Source organism: Canis lupus, chromosome 7 (genome assembly GCF_003254725.2).
Source record: "Canis lupus dingo isolate Sandy chromosome 7, ASM325472v2, whole genome shotgun sequence".
NCBI classification, from domain to species: domain Eukaryota; kingdom Metazoa; phylum Chordata; class Mammalia; order Carnivora; family Canidae; genus Canis; species Canis lupus.
Window position 1 is genome coordinate 11,624,964 of NC_064249.1, and position 17,774 is coordinate 11,642,737.

General features: G+C 41.0%; 1 long non-coding RNA gene across 6 annotated transcripts in view; it reads right to left on the reverse strand.

Annotated features, from left to right (window-relative positions):
- Positions 1-17,774, reverse strand: part of LOC125755397 (uncharacterized) — a 147,990-nt gene that overhangs the window by 108,768 nt on the left and 21,448 nt on the right. For 5 of the 6 annotated variants that reach the window (XR_007411836.1, XR_007411838.1, XR_007411840.1 and 2 more), the window contains 3 exons: positions 16,341-16,524; positions 7,414-7,525; positions 2,947-3,030 (listed from right to left, as the gene is read on the reverse strand). This is a non-coding gene — a long non-coding RNA (uncharacterized LOC125755397). Of the gene's footprint in view, positions 1-2,946; positions 3,031-7,413; positions 7,526-16,340; positions 16,525-17,086; positions 17,256-17,774 lie in introns of all 6 variants that reach the window. The other variant, XR_007411837.1, reaches the window with a different exon arrangement.

Sequence of the window (17,774 nt, forward strand, 5' to 3'; positions counted from 1 at the left end):
TATTATCTGTTAAACTCTCCTATATTCTTAGGATTGTAATCTTTTTGACTATTTGATTTCTCTATCATGACACTTGTGCATGGACTATATCACAACTGTATACTGCTTAAGATGAATAGTTCCTTCTGACCACCACTACAGGGCAAGTCCTCACTCATTTAAATTTTTTGTTTGTTTTTCATAGCTATTGTCATGCGTCGCTCTTTCAGATGAACTTTAGAATAGACTGCTCAAGTTCCATTACTGGAATTGCATTGCAATTTATTTTTTAAAACAGCAAATCAAATTTTACATCTTAAATTCATCTGATTTAAAGCACAAAATTTGGAAATCCCTGGGTGGCTCAGCGGTTTGGCGCCTGCCTTCGGCCTGGGGCGCAATCCTGGGGTCCTGGGATTGGGTCCCGCATGGGGCTCCCTGTGTGGAGCCTGCTTCTCCCTCCACCTGTGTCTCTGCCTTTCTCTCGGTGTCTCTCATGAATACATAAATAAAATCTTTTAAAAAAATAAAGCAGAAAATTTCATAAAATAAAACTTTACAACAGTTTTGAAAATTAAACTATTATAATGAGTAGGATATTTTGTTATTATTCTTTTTATATCAAGAATTTCAGGGGAAAATGGAAATACTTCCTTTTGACTGGCCGCTCAGCCAACCAAACAGTAGCCATTCTCTACTAGGATACCATAGTAAATGTTATAAGATAAGCACACAGAGATGACATATGGCATGGTCCCTGTCCTTGGAAATGCATAACCTAGTTAACCAGATGAGACATATATCCATATATATATAGGGCATATTGATTTGTACAATATACATATTGATATAAGTTAGCTTATGTTAAGAATCAAATGAATTACTATAGAAAATAAGATTACCAAGAGTTCAAAGGCAAGAGAGTTCACAGTAGGGAAAGCCTAGAGGCTTGCTCACTCTCTCATCTTATGGAAGAGAACTTTAAGGCCCACTCAGGTTAAATTATCAAGCTAAATAGTAACAGAAAACATCAGGTTTGCTGATTCCCATTCCAGTGACCTTCCCACTGCATCAAGCTTTGACACATTTCTTTGTTGACCATTTTAGAATGATCTAGAAATCTGTATCAGTGAAGCAGCAGAGTCTTTTAGAAAACTCACATTGATAACTGTGTCAATACCCACAAACTACTTTCCCCAAATCAGTTAAAAATGAAAAGGTTACATTCATACAACTCTATTACAGGAACGTCTTTTGATATATATGACATCAAATAGCAGATATTAATGATATTTCACTTTTCAACCAGTGGTTTTGACATTAGAATACATAGCCTGTGACTAGGTAATAAAATGCAAGGAATTTGGGTTTTTTGCCCCTTTAGGCACAATTCATCCCCTTGTCATATTTTAAAGCCCTCAGGTAACAAACCCTAAGATCCACAGGAATCTTTACACCCGTGGAGAAGAGATTTCTAAAACTCAACATCAAATCCACTTTTGATTTTCCCTTGAGTTTGTTTCTGTCAATGTTAGGCAGGTAACACATTTCAGCTTTTAAGCCATGAAGTGATCTTTTTTTTTTTTTAGAAAAAAATTGCATTCACAGCTTTAATCTTATATTTCCATGCATATTGAGTTAAATGTTTTAAAACTATCAATTCTGTCAAAACCTAGCAAAGGGAAAACAGGACACCATGCAATCTTAATGTCCAAACTGACTAGTGATTATCAGAAATTAAATGTGCAGGAATTCCAAATCTTTTTTGATCTGAGATGTCTAGATAACTTTTGTTTTTCCATAATTGTATGAGGTTTCTACATAGTATTTAAGAATCAATTATATTGCAATTGATGTAATTAACTCTAATAATCCATTAAAAGTCAGTAGGAGGGCTATTCAAGTCAATAGAAAAGAAGGAGTATATTATGAAGGTGTTATTAACCTATACAGAATTTTACTAGACATTTTCTTTTCTTACATAATAAATACACAGTGGTTAGGAAGGCTGTCATTATAATTTAATGTGAACAATAGCCCATCACTTCTTTTCCTATGCAACCCTTAACTAATTCCATGTACCATGCACAAGTAAAATGAAACCTTTTTTAATCAGGGTACAGTCATATCAATCATCTATTACTCCATGATTAAATTAGAGGTCCTTCCGCAGCTAAGTGGGAGAGAATTGGGTGCTAGCAGAAGTTTCAGACCCACCTTTTCTTTTAGTTGACAAGTCTCCATTTCTGAAGGCTGTCTGTATGTTGTAACTAATCAGAGAGTAAACAGCCATCCAGAAAGTTTTGTTTAGAATATTCTAGCAACCATTAAATCATCATTGAAGCATGACTACATGCTCTCTAGAACTTTGGAGCATTCGGGACATTTTGAATTAAATGAGATGAGACTTACTCCCCTTCATGACATTCTGTATGTCCACACCACTTCCTCATTGTCTTGGTTGGCCCTAGCTGTGAACCTCACAGATATTTCAAACAGCCAACCTCTACAGCCAGTAGAGCTGGCCTGATCATCCCTGGGACTCCAGGTCACAGAGCAACTCCTAGGGTCTCAGCCTGAGTCCCATCCCTTCTCCATCCCTGGTTAAATGAAGTCAGGAGAATATGGTTTAATCACAGGTGAACAACCAGATGTCCTTCTCTCGAAGAACCCTCATCCTTCACTAGGTCTCAATTCTGCTTTTCCAAGTTGATACTGACCAAAAATGTTATACTGTAATATCTGCGTGAAAGGACACTTCCTTATTAGTCTTAGCCACTTATCCTACCATAGACTTCATTAGGAATACACAGTGTTAGCTCCTCCTGACTTTATACATGTATCACAGTAGCTGTCCCCAGCTATGTAGACAGTAAGTATTATCAGGAATAACACTTCCCACACCAATAACAGCAACACTCACAAAGGTATAGAGCCACAGGGGTAATGGGGGGAAAAGCATGGTACCTGGAATCACAAAACTTGGGATGAACACAGGCTTTGCCGGGAACTTGTCATGTGATCCAAAGACTCTCATTCCTGTCTCCTCATCTGAAAAGTGAATGGGAAAGGGATCCAAATCAGAGGGCTGTTGTTAAATCAGCCCCATCACGTTAGTATTAAATTAGACCAATGTGTGAAAAAAGCCTTGTGAATTAGAAAACATCACACAAATCTGAGACTGTGCTTATAGCGTTGTTCTATTACCAAGAGGGGTCCGAGCTAAGGAGAAAAGGGATAAAACAATAATCCTCAAACTTCGGTGCACATGAGATTCATCTTGAGACTTATTTCAAAGTACACATGCCTATTTCCCTGGTGATTTGGATTTGAACTATAGGCTGAGAGAGCCTGGAATAAGCACTTGGCTGAAAATGGCTTCCCATTCATTCATCAGATACTTTAAACCCTAGGAAGTCTTAGAGGACACAAATAATGACAAGATAGAGCTTAATGTTGGGCGACTGCAGATCTACATGTAGAAAGAAGACAACCATCCAGAAATAGATAAAATAGAAGGCTCTGTGTGTCAAAGCAGAAAAGGCAGCAAGTAGGTAAGACCTCTTTTGAGTTTCTCCCTGGAGCCCTGACATACATAAATCTGTATTCCCTGGAAGGAAATTCTGGTTCACTCTGACCCCTCAAGCAAGCACTGCTGGTGCCCCGAGTTCCCTTTTGCACGAACCTTACCTCCAGGCCCCAGAGTCAATGTGAGCCATCGAGTCTCAGCCAGGAATCAAGAAGAGAATGTGGGTCCCATCCCCTCTCCTGGAAAAGCCAGGCCTCACCGTGAAGTGGCATCTCTTACTCAAAGGGTTCATCTCAGAGATGGAACAAAGAACCCTTTTCATTCTGGAGAGCTCCTGTTTTATGTGGTACAGGCAAAGATTGAACAAATCCACCAGAGGCATGGGCAGCCACAGTGACTAGAATGAGACTTCCCCCTCTGAAGGTTTCACTTTGAATCTCCTCCCTAAGGCCAGTCCCGGAGAGAGAATTTGGACACAGCAAAGCAGTGGCTTCAAAGTCACAGCAACTTTCTACATGCCTGGGAGGAGATGGAGAATGTCACCTTCCTTTTTTCTGAAACTCCCATCGTCACTTTGTATAGGTCGCAAGAACACAGAGAAAAGAGACCTGGTCCCGGAGTCAGGAGACCTGGGTTGTCGTCCTGCCCCTGTCAGTGATGAGCTAGGGAACCATCTCCCTTTCTTTGGCCCCATCCTTTTTCCAAAGAGAAAAAATTCAGGATCCTGACATCAACATGAGCTACTTCACAGGGTTAATGTGAGGGCTAGATGAAAAACTACTTTGAAAAGTAAAAAGTGCCGCTGAGCTGTAAGAAATTAATAGTAAAGCCCCCAAGTGAAATTTTTGACCTCTGATTTACCCAATTTGGTAATGAATATTGTCTCCCAATTCACTCAAGTTCTCTCTGCTGCTTGGCTTTGAAAGTATAGGCCGGTGCTCTGATTAAGTCACCACCAGCGATTCCTTTGCAGAGACAGACTTGCAAGACTAGGTGTCGGGGCCTATTGAATTCGCTCCGACTCTCTCTCGACTCCAGCAGGTGTGCCCCCCACTCTCTCCAGGCCTACAGAAGCTGGAAGGGCTCCCGCTCCGCACAGTGCTCTCTCCCACCCCACTACACAGACCCGGAGGTCCCCAAGAACATCTGACCCCTGTCGCATTCATGTGACACCTTTGTTCAGTGCTACATTCACTTGAGAGGGGAAAAAAATACCTCAACCGGGAAATAAATCTTTTACTGCCATTTCATCCTCCCCTCACGTGGCGCTGGAATATCGCTTTAAAGAACATTCTCGTGGCCTTTCCAGTTCTTTCCCTTTAGGTCTGCAAACAGGAGTCACCGTCCAAGGGGAAGCTACTCCCCAGCAGAGCAGTTCTTCAAAGGGGACTTCTTCGGGCAGGAAAAGGGAACGTCTGATACCATAGCTGAATAAACAGACTCATCAAGCCCAGTGCCAGATTGGAAAACCAGGCCCTCTGAGCGTGCAGCCCGCCAGCCGTGCGCCTCCGCCGTGCTCGGGCTCGGGCCCTCTGGTCCCTGTCCCTCTCTGTCCTTCTGGCTGTCCCTTTTTTTTTTTTTTTCCTCTTCCATTCTGTCATCTTCTTCATCAAATGCCTTCACGTTCTTGGGTTTATAAGTACTGTTTGTATTATTATTCATTGACCCATCTAATAGGCTCCATGGGTTTCAAAGCCTATTTTTGTTTTTTGAATTTGATTTAAATTCAATTAATTAACATATAATGTAGTATTGGTTTCAGAGCTAGAGGTCAGTGTTATATAACACCCAGTGCTCATCACATCACGTGCCTTCCTTAATGCCCATCATCCAGTTGCCCCATCCCCCTGCCCCCCACCCCCTCCAGCAATCCTCAGTTTGTTTCCTTCGATTAAGTCTCTTATGGTTTGTCTCCTCTCTGATTTCATCTTGTTTTATCTTTCCCTCCCTTCCCCTATGATCCTCCATTTTGTTTCTTAAATTCCACATCTGAGTGAGATCAAATGATAATTGTCTTTCTCATATTGATTATTACACATAGCATAATATCCTCTAGTTCCCTCCATGTCATTGCAAATGGCAAAATTTCGTTTTTTTATGGCTGAGTAGTATTCTGTTATATATATACACACACATATATATATACCACATCTTCCTTATCCATTCTTCTGTCAATGGACATCTAGGCTCTTACCATAGTTTGGCTATTGTGGACATTGCTGCTATAACCATTGGGGTGCAGGTGCCCCTTTGGATCACTACATTTTATCCTTGGGGTAAATGCCCAGTAATCAAAGCCCATTTTTGAATCATGAACCGTTCCATCATCTCTACTCCTGCAACTCACATTATCTCAGTATACACCTATCCCCAGTCACCAATGCTTCTCAGTAAGTAGTTCCTCTTAAAGGCAGAACAGATAATTTCACACACTTGATGTTGTAAGCCCTGGATGGATAGCTGAGAAAATCCTAGAGTTGATGGACCCTCCAAAGGTCATTATTTCCAGGGGGGAAAATGACAAATTTATAACCTCCAAAAGATAATTGTCTACTCTGGACTTTGGAAGAGTCCAGAAACTACCAACCCATTTGCCACTCAGCCCAGTGTCTCAGTCTACAGAAGTACCTCCAAATGTCTAAGCTAAATTTATACTGTAATTAGTTTTTCCATGTGAATAGTTGGTCATGAGTGAAATTCCAAACAATAGGTCATAGCAAGGCTTAGGCTTAGAAATTGGAATTTGTCTTTTCCACACTGGAAAATTATGGGGTTTTTCTTTTTAAACAATTATAACCACAAACTTATGGTTATTCAGATAATCTGGACACTAACTAGTTTTAACTACCAGTATACCATACACAGGCAGAGACAATTCTGTGTGGGTTTCATGCAACACATTATCAAATCAATTAGGATTTCTTCAGCCATCCAAAATTTAGGCAGAGGATCTCACTCTGATTGGTTTGTTCTTCATGTTTAATCTCCTCCTTAAAATTTTCTTTGAGAAAGTAATTCTTGAATGATAAATATACTTGTAAAAAGTTTATAAAATTCTCCAGTACCTAATTTTAAAATTAGAGGTCACCTCTTTAATTTATTTAGCTTCTATCCAAAACGGGCTTCTGGCTCATTCCTTATCACAATTCATGATTGTTCTATATAAAATGCCTCTTTACTTGGCTTAAAAAACTTCAAGTTTCAACAAAAGCAACAACAACAGAAAAGTCAAACTAAAGAGTAATGTTTCAGTCAATATCTCATCAGTAAGGATCTCTGAGACCCAAAGCATTGTTCTTTTTTTCTCCAATAGTAAGTTCTTAACCTCAACCACTCAGTAACTTTCCACTGTTCCATCAACATTTATGCATTGGAAGTTATCTTCTAAAAGACTAGTTGTCTAGTTGTCTAGTCTTTTAGACTGGAAGTCATCCAGTCCGAATACTTATAATTATTGTGGAGTAATCACAAGAACAAGCCAATGGTCCTTGATGTCATTAATCATCACCACCACAAAAGTCCAGAGTAGCCATGAACTGGTAAACTTACTTTAGTATTTCCCAAGAGCTCTGCAGTGTCTACTTTAGGAGAAGGAGAAAAAAATTCTAATTTTTTAGAATTTTTAGCTACTCTGATGCTGTCTGACAAGCAACACCTGGATATTTAGAAATAATCCCATCAACAAATAGATATTTCATATGCTTTCTGTATAGACACCACAATTCAATTGCCTATCAAACCAAGAAGAATAACTGGCAGTGACTATTTTTAACCAGTAGGAGTCTAAAATGTGCCTCCTCTCCATTTGACACACATAGATTAGATTCTCAGTTATGCAATCATTGGCGCAAACATCCCCTTAGACAGGCTGAAGGGACAAGATGGGAGACATTCGTTTCAGTTACCTTTGCCCAGGTTTTATTTGTTCTGCAGATCATAAACTTTGGACTTCTTTACCCAACCAGTCATCTTGCACAAACAGTAAACTCTCTCAAAACTTTCTGTTCCCATGAGACCCTTGAGAAAACAAAATAGGAGGGAAAAAAGCATGATTAAAATCTACTTTCTTTGGTCAACATCCTAAAATTGAGCAATTTCTTGACATCTTAAAAGGGACTGGCGTCAGGTTGAGAGTTAGTAAACTCCCTATTGATCCAATAACTGAAATCACTAATAACTGCAGTGAGGATTCTGAGGTTGCAAACACTTGTTCTGTAACTATTTCCTGTTCTTCCATGTAGATTCACAATAACCTTACCCATATTTACCCTGCATAAGCAGTGGATGCTAAGCTTTCAGATCACACAGTTCTATCAGTAAAAATACTTAAGGTATATGCAACTTGTCTGTTTTTACTTATAAATTACATGTGTATTACTTTATTGTGTGCATCAAAAATATACAAACCCTGGGGTACCTGGCTGGCTCAGTTGGTAGAGCATGCAACTCTCTATCTCAGGGTCATGAGTTCAAGCCCCATGTTGGGCTGTGAGCTTATATATATATAAGATACATATATCCTTTTAAAAAAGATTTTATTTATTTATTCATGAGAGACACCGAGGAGAGGCAGAGATATAGACAGAGGGAGAAGCAGGCTCCCCGTGGGGAGCCCACTGGGGGACTTGATCCCAGGATACAGGGATCATACCCTGAGCCAAAGGCAGATGCTCAACCACTATGCCATCCAAGTGCCCCCTAAGATGAAAATTTTAAAATAAACAGAAGACTTAATATCTCCTTTCTGCACATCGAGGGATCATATTGGATTCTCCACGGGGTATCAATATTCTACTTCTGAACAAGCTGCTTTAAGAATGCAGTGACCTACCACTGTCCCAAACTCAATCACTACTTTGCCCTAATCAAAACCTGTTTTCAAAAAAAGATCTGCCATCAGTCATGATCATCTTATGTGAATGAGGACCCATCATTATATGAATGCTTCCAGCAGGATTTGCATTTTCAGTATAAGCCTAATTAGGAGAAGAAAGGTTTATTTCATGTTACTGTAATATCAGGGATGTCAAGATAATTTATGATTTTTGAAGGATAGAAAATACTTCTTGGTGACCCTAAAATCAGACAACTTGCAGTGCCCCTGACCTAGCACATAGGCTGTGGCAGCATCAAACTTTGTAATATGAAAAGGTTTTAGGGACAGCAAATTGGTTAGAAAAGGGAAGAGTGGTGATGACACATGCTAGGAGATTTTTCCTGAGGCCAAGCACAAGTTTCTACTTAAACTGTATGTCACTGGGACGCCTGCGTGGCTCAGTAGTTGAGCATCTACCTTCAGCTCAGTGCATGATCCTGGAGTCCCAGGATCAGGTCCTGCATCGGGCTCCCTGCATGGAGACAGGCATTCTCCCTCTGCCTGTGACTTTGCCTCTCTCTCTCTCTCTCTCTCTCTCTCTAATAAATAAATAAATATTGTATGTCATTTAGGAGCCAGAACAGGGAGATAGCTATACATTATAAAGGAAGAGTTTAAGTCGTCCAAGTCATGCTCATAGTCCTCTCCAATTTTTTAAAACCTTGATAAACTCCCATAAGGCTGACATGAAACGTCAAAGGCTTGGTAGCCTCAGTTGAAGAGTAAGACTTCCATAATTCAAGAAAAAATATCATGTTTGCCACAAATAATCAATCACAGTTATTCACATAGCTGAAGTACTTTGGTTTATCGTGAATTCCTGAAAAGAATTTCCCCAGAGAAAAGATGAGCAATAATTTAGATTATTTTCATCTTTGTGAATATGTAGTTGAGGTACTTTAAAACTCAGAATAATCCCACTACACATATGTATTAATCCAATTCATCAGGTAATTACAAAATATGCTTGATTTTAACAGAAAGAAAGTAGAGCATGGAGCATGTTGTGCCCTCTGCATGTATGGATGCATATACAACACATACGCATGTGCATATACTTCTGTATATAAGGAAGCTCCTGCCATTCAGTTTAACATCTGATAAGAAGGTGGGCAAATCAGGTGCCCACAAAAAGTTATAAAGCAATACATCTATCAGCAGGCGCACAACAACAACATAGCCCAAAACACTTGAAATAAATATGCACTGGCCAAATGAAGAGAAAGGTATAATTAAAATTTATTACGAATTTCCAGAGGCATAGGGACAGGCATTTCAGACAGATAAATAAACTGGCATGAAAAGTGGAAAGAAGTTTAATTTAGCAAATGATACCCAAGGGACACAAGATTCAGTAGTGTGAGAAAAGTATCCAATCTGATGAAGTACGAGTCACAAAGTCAAAGTTAATGGAGGAGCCTTGTTATATGGCACTTAAGCCAAAATTTAGTTTTGCTCAAAATATCTACGCAATTAAGGCAAAGTATGTATTATTATTGTTGTTGTTTTACCTAAAATATCCCCTGTAATGTCCTTTCATGGCAGGTGAGATAACATAGATGCACAGACGTAATCTAAGGCGGCATAATATGATACCAGCTTCATGGCAGGGAATTGACAAGCGTGTGCAGGAATTTCTGCCTGCTTTGGGGCCTTTTCAGGCTTTGACCTTTGTTTCTGAAATGTCAAGGGATCTCTTGTGTCATCATGAGCCCCCTCCCCCAGCCCCTCAGAGCTGTTACCGTGAAATGGACCTAAACTATGCCAAAAACGATAAGACCTGAGGATTGCTGAGCACCACCAATTCTTCTGTCAACATTCCTGTCCTGAAATCTCCTTTTACTTACCGAACCTAGATCACCTTCCTTTAATGACATAGGAGGGAAGAAAACTGAGGCGAATAGTCTATTATCTCTCTCCAAAAGAGAATTCTCCAGAGGGAGATGGAAAACACGGCCTGTCTCGTTTCTTCTGCATTTTCTGGGTTCCACATTTTCCTTTGTAATGGCCACAGCTTGCTCCACCTACTCATGGTCAAAAGGAATGGAAGCTCACCAGGGACAAAAATCTGCCTTTTCGGTGTCTTAGATACTCCCCACCACAAGTTTAAAATGTTAGTTTTAGCCTCCATTCACAGCAGGAACTCAATGTGTTAAGCAACAGATGACATCCCAGTTTTGCTTAGGTGTTTTAGAGAATGCATGCACCGATCAGCTCATCAAATGGATCACACAAGCTATGGATCAGATAATCACAAATTTCATTCAATGTGGTTATTGAAGAAGTCAAAATGACTAGACCACAAATTATCATATTACCGCTTACCAGTTTAATAGCCAAATATACTTGTTTTTGAGATTTATCTAGCTCAGCAGTGGATTGTGAAAACTGTCAAGTAAACACTAAAGCTAAGATGGATTTTAATCCCCACAAGGGCAGAGACCATGCCTGTTTAATTCAACATGTTTCCCCAGGCACGTTATCATAGTGCCTGTCACATGGTAGGTACTTTCAATAGCTTGTCATTAGCCGCCATCATTTCTGTCCTTCCTCAAATGCACAAGCCATCCCCCTACTGTGAAAGGGACTCTATTTCTCCAACTCCTGGAATCTGGGTTGGCTGGTGACTGCTTTGAGAAACAAAACGTAGAAGAACTGACCTATATGACTTCTAAGGCTAGGCCTTAAGAGGCTTTGCAACTTGTATGTGGATTTTAGAGCATTTGCACTGGGGGAAGCTGGTCACCATGCAAGAAGGCTGATTACCAAGAGAGCAACAGGCTCTGAGGGAGCCCAAGCTAACTATGTGAAGAGAAAAAGATTCCTGACTAGTCCCACACCAGACATATGAATAAGGAAACCTTTCACTGGCTCCAGCCTCAGCTACCATAGAACTGCAACCATATGAGGGACTCAAGTAAGAGCAGCAGAAGCCATCGACCTTAAGAACCAAGAGTGATAATAATAAATTGTTGCACTAAGTCACTAGGTTTTGGAGTCGTTTATTACGCAGCAACAGATAACTGGAATAGTGTTCAATGCTTATTGAATAATTTATAAAAGCAGCCCTTAGAATAAAGGGTTCCCAAATGAACCCATGAAATCCATTAAATAAATTATTAAGGTGATGTCAACAATGGTAAAGACTATCAGAAAATTGGACAACTCTGTGGATAATTAAGGCCAAGAGGAAATCTGCTACAGAGTAGAGAAAGTAAATTTTTTTTGAGAGTGGAATTTTCCAGATTCACTAACCATCTTGACTGCATTCATTAGATGATTGCTCAATGCTCTACTTCCCTTTACACAAAATAAACTCATGATTGTGTTCCATCCATGATTCTAGGTGCAAAGTAGGAGAAAATACATTTACCAAGAAGGAACATGGGTAACCAAGGGAAATAGATTTTAGGGAGCTTGGTTTTTCTATGAAGACTAACTTCTCTCTATTCTTTTAATTTTGTAAAATAGACTTTGGTCCAGGTACACTGTGTAAAACAACTAAATATAGCCATAGATCAGGGTGGGTGGGAATGGAAAAGAGAGGCTAAATACTGGGCACTGGCAACTGTTACATCATCACATCCCCCATAATTGTGCTATTATGCACACAACATTTCAGCTGGATATGGTCACCACTTTATAATGATAATAAGATTAATTAGTGACATGATCCATATCTTTCATTTCTTTGATGGTTGTAAATAAGTCTGAGTCATTCTACTATTATTTTTACCATAGGCACAATAGTCTTACCTTTTTTTGATGAGGAAAATAAATATCAAGAGGATGTCTTTAATCTTCCACGGGGTTTTAACTTTGTGCCTTTTCTAGATGAAACCACACCAGGGTCTGGCCCTCCCTTTCCTGAGTATCCTTTTCTTCTGGCTGAACAGGTCCTTTCTAACACCCGAGTCTACCTCATCCCCTCCTCACTTACACAATACTCCCCACTCTGCCCCTATGTGAACTCATAAGCCCCATTTTCTCAAAGAAATCCCAGCTCTGCCAAAGCACAAAAGCCATGCTCAAAGCCGAGTGAATAAAATATAGAAACACTTTGACTAACTCTACACAACCAATTTGATGTATATATGTTTGTTTTAAACTGCATTATATACACACACACACACACATTATTGGCAATCTCTATGGATCCAATAACCGTGATAATGGTTATTTAAATGATGTTATTTAATGATCAAATGATACTTTGATCATTATCAAATCCTCCTCTTTTTGGTTATGTGGACAGGACCTGAGCTCAAGCTTGTCACTTGTCACTTGTAGCAGCACTACATGGTCACTCTGAGTAGACGAGGAAGGAGAATCGCTTCAGCTGGGGAAGAAACTAGGGCAGCCGTTAGAGAGAATCATCAGATTCCATGAACAGGACCCTTGAAATCTAACTTAAATATATGGGGACAACTTTCTTATTTGCTATTGATTCTGTTGTCATTCCATCCAAATCAATTCACAAGTTTCTGGGTTTTTTCCTGGTAATGTCTGGTACCCGGGAATAAAGAATTGATCAACATCTGTCCTCAAGAATGAAAAGGAAATGAGTTATGGAGGGATGACCGTTTGGGTTTCCTATGGGAAAGACAAGAAGCATTTGTGCCTGACATCTTTCATCGAGACTCAGTAAGTACCATCTTTGTCCTTCTAAGCTCCCTTCTGTCCCATAAGGGCTGAAAGCCTGACAACCAAATTCCCAGGTTCTTTTGGCAGTGGGGTTCTGGGTACCATGTGCCACTGAGAGATGCTCTTGCCATCATCGGAAAGTGGAAGGAAAAAGCCATTTTTCCTTATCAGTAGCTACAAGCAGGTGTGTGGGCATTGGCAGAAAGCAGACCTGGGGTTATGTGTCAGCTTCCGAGCATCCTCCTAGCCTCACCCCCATCGGTGCTGTAGGCAGCTGAGATCATCGGTGGCAACTTGATGTCCTGGTGAGCCTTCACTTTCACCTATCCTGAAAGTTAGCAAGAGCACCCTTCCTCTTCATTCCCTGGCTATCCCAGTGATTCTGGTTTTATAATTTTCTAATTCCTTACACTGAATTCCTCCCTGATGAAATACTCTGAGTATTTCAGAATGTGAATGAGTATGTATCAGTAATAAACAACCCTCAAACCCTGGCTAGTATAACAAAATACAGGTCATTTCTTGTTCAGGTCATGGGCTGAGTGGTTTCTATCTTCTGGCTACCATCTGGAACATGTGTCCTTCAAGATCTCCATGGAAGAGGGGGCAAAAGAAAACATACACGTACTCTTACCTCCCTGGATCAAAGGTGAGTACAATACTTCTGTTTACACTTCGTTACAAAGAATTGGTCCTATGGCCTCAATTAAATTGCAGAGGAGAGGGGATTATGATCTTCCCGTGTGTCCATAGAAAATAGATCCTTTGGTGAACACATTACATTGCATCTGCCACAAGAGGCTTACATTTTTCTGACTAAACTCGACTATTATACTTAGTACCAGTACGGTGTCCTGCAAAAGAACCCTAAAATATGTGGCATTGACTCCGTGGTCAAGTGGCAAAAAGCAGATACATTCCCCTGGATGGCTGGAGATCCATATCATGCAGTGGAAAAATACTTGGCAAAACTGCTGCTTTCAGTAACTTGAAAATCAGACCATGTGACTCTAGAGCTTAGAGGTGAAAAGTAGCACGTGTTGGTTATTATTGGCTGCTTTGGACAACATAATAGAAGAAGAAGAGGGTATCAGGAAATAATTGACTGCCTTTTAAGCGAAGGTGAGAAGAAAAAGTAACTGCTTCTAGAGCTCCCTTCTGCTATCAATTTCTATAACAGTCAAAGTAAGTAATGTCTGCGGATAAGACAAGCAATTCCCCAACACTCAGGGGCTTAACAAATGAACATTTATTTTTCACTCAGAAACAGTCTCATGTGGACAGTCCTGGTCGGGCAGCTGTTCTGGGCTGCCCTTCTCCAAGGAGTGATTCAGGAATTCACGTTCCTTCCAGGTAATGACTTTATGTCTTCTATGCATGGATGATATCAAGGCATTTTCTAGCCAGAAGATGGACAGACAGAGACAGAGACAGAGAGGGAGCAGGCTACGTGCAGTCTTAACTGAGCCCCAACGTGACACACATCTCTTCAATTCAGCTCCTGGTCCTCTGATGAGAACTAGTCATGTGCCCCGCCCCCCCCCATCACTGCAAGAGAGGCTGGGAAATGTAGTCTCCTGCTGAGCATTCGCATCCCAGGGTAGAAGGAGAAGATGCATCTTTTCTCCCAACTCAAGTCTTATTCTCATCTTATTCTCACTGTGGGAAGTAACTCAGCAGAAGAAAGGGGGGTCAGAAAGATCTAACAGAGCAAACAAGGTACCTGCAAGGTTTGTGATGCTTTTCCTACTTCCTTTTTGGAAAAGATTGTATTTATTTATTCATGAGAGACACACAGAGAGAGGCAGAGACATAGGCAGAAGGGGAAGCAGGCTCTCCGCAGGGAGCCGGATGCAGGACTCAATTCCAGGACCCCAGGATCACGCCCTGAGCCAAAGGCAGCCACTCAACTACTGAGCCACCCAGGTGTCCCCTTTTCCCACTCCCTTTTTCTAAGTTCTTCGGGGTTTTTTCAGGTTTTGTGTTGGCTTTGGGGTGAGAGTTTCTAGAGTTCCTTTTTTTCCTCTTTGTTCAGTTATTAATAGAGACTACTCATCACCGCTGGATGAAAATGATGAATGTGATACAGACAGTTTTCAACTGTTCGATAACACGATCAGAGAGGGGCCTCTATCACTCGCGGATGCAACTTTTATCCATTTTCAGTTTGAAGGGGAAAAAAATAAGCAGTTTTTGAAAATGCGAAATGTAAATACTTATGATGTGCAAATGCCAGATTCCTCCATGAGAGGTGACCAGCCCGGATGACTATTGCTCCCTCACAGCCTCCCTGACTGTATGCTGTATTTTGGGGGGTGTAGGACTGAAAAATAAGGCCACAATTCCTATCCCAATAGTTCCTGTCCTTTGGAATAATCCCCAATGTAATGAGTGGGGATTGGTCTGCTCAGAAATCTGAGTTTTCTAACTTTAATTGGCATCCATGTTGAGCAAGACTCAACTCTGTCAATTCTGTGTCATTATTTGGCAAAGAGTCCCAGTAAAGCCATGGCCTCACAGCATCTTTCTATTTCTGTGTTTGCTCTCTTTTCTGGTGAGGTAGCTGACATGAAGCTAGAGGCCTGGAGCCCTGACAAGCTCCTAGGGGTACTTTTGAATATAAGAGCACTATTCAGTATATTTGGGGCAGCAAAAACAATAACAATACTGACATGCTTTACATCCTTGCCAGATATTGTGCAAGCACTGTCACATTTACTCTTCCCAAAAATGCTGTGAAGCAGGTATGGTTATTATTATCCCTATTTTATAGATGGAGAAACTGAGGCATGGAGACACTAAATCACTCTTGAGATGTAGCTACTGATCGTTCCTTCAAGAACTTCAACTTGATTCTGTTCTGCAAAGCCGACAGCTGAACCACTCTATTATCAGTCTATTTCCATAAAAACAACCCAAAGAGTTGGCATGATGACAACGGGAGTCGGGCAGGTCGATCCTCAGAAAATAAGGGGAAAACATGCAAATTTCCACAGAAATGAATCATAAAAATAATAATTACCAACATTTCTTGAACACTTGCTAGATGCCAGGCACTGTTCTAAATCCTTTATGTGGATTAACTCATGGAATCTCATAACAATCCTAAGAGATGAGTGTTATTTATTCCTATCATCCTAATTTTTTTTTTTCAGAAACTGAAGTGCAGAGGGATTAAGTTTCAGGATCACACAACCGGCAATTAGTAAGATGTAGAGGTCTTGAAATAAGAGTGCCACGAACCTATTTGTCCTCTGTGGAGATAAAAATGGGCAGGAAAGATAACTTTTGAAAGTTCTTTGCATAGCTCACCTTCTGTGACTCGCTCACACAGTCTGAACCATCCTTTAGGCAACGTGGATCCAAAGCTCTGGTCCAACCTCTTGCCTTGCTCCAAACTCAGGAAGTTTTGGATGATGGCTGTGTGTCCTCAGAGCATCCCTCATCCCTCCCTCACCAGACCAGGAGGGTTCCAGTGCCAAGGAGCTCTTCTGTCCTATTGAAAGAAAAGAATGGTTGCCTCTGAAATAAGTACAAAGAGCAAGCAAATTTAGTCAGTTTATGCAAAACACAAAATGGCATCTGCCATCTGGAAAAATACACCAAAGCCGTGAGCCGTCAAGTCCCTTTCAAGACTTTGGCATGTAAAACCAACATTTTTTTTTTTTTTAAGTCTGAAAGGTCCATGTGAACTCCCAGTTTCATTAAATATAATTCCCTCTTCCCCATTCCTGCCATTGGCCATCCACTCTCCCAGCACACACACTCCCCCAGTTAAAATACACATACATATGTACAATTTCCCCCCTTCTCCGAGGTACAAAGATCATTGGGAAGGTGGCCTTGACGACAGAGGGCTTTTTAAAAAGACTTTTTTAATCATTATTTCTTTTACATTTAAAATGATTTAAACAAATGCACTCGCTGTGGTATTGTATACATCTGTATATCGGGAGGCTAGTTTTTCATTGACATTCCAGAGGTCCCAAAATTGTGGGGTGACACTGCTGCTGTCTTTATGATCACACCCTTGTGATACTGCCTCCACCAGCACTCACTTCAAGGACGTCCAGCCTTGAACAAGGAGGGTTGCACTCAGGCTTTGCCTCGGTTTCAGGCAGGGCGAGCAGGGCATCCAGGCAGAAATGCGTCCATCACACAGGCGTGGAAAGAAGATGCTGGAGGCACTTACTTAAGAGTTATGGTTAAATGGACAGGAACTGAGACCTGGAAAATCACCAGTGAGGTGTAAGCAGGAAGCTGATCACGCCCCACGGACTGAGAAGGGACAGAAGTATGGCTGAGGATGAACTTAAATACAGGCTTGGAATCAAGGAGTCTGGAGCATCATCAAAAACAGCAGCTAAGGGATCCCTGGGTGGCGCAGCGGTTTAGCACCTGCCTTTGGCCCAGGGCGCGATCCTGGAGACCCGGGATCGAGTCCCACGTCGGGCTCCCGGTGCATGGAGCCTGCTTCTCCCTCTGCCTATGTCTCTGCTTCTCTCTCTCTGTGACTATCATAAATAAATAAAAATTAAAAAAAAAAAAAACAGCAGCTAAGACGAGAACACTGACCAGCACATACGGAACGATAACTAGATGCAGGACGTGATTCCCATGGGCCAGCTACTTCATGCACATTAGATCATTGTCACAACAGCTCTCTGACGGAGGTACTTGACACGTGAGAAAACTGGGATCCAGAGAGGTTAGGTCACACTGTTGGTGGGGGTGTCTACACTTAAA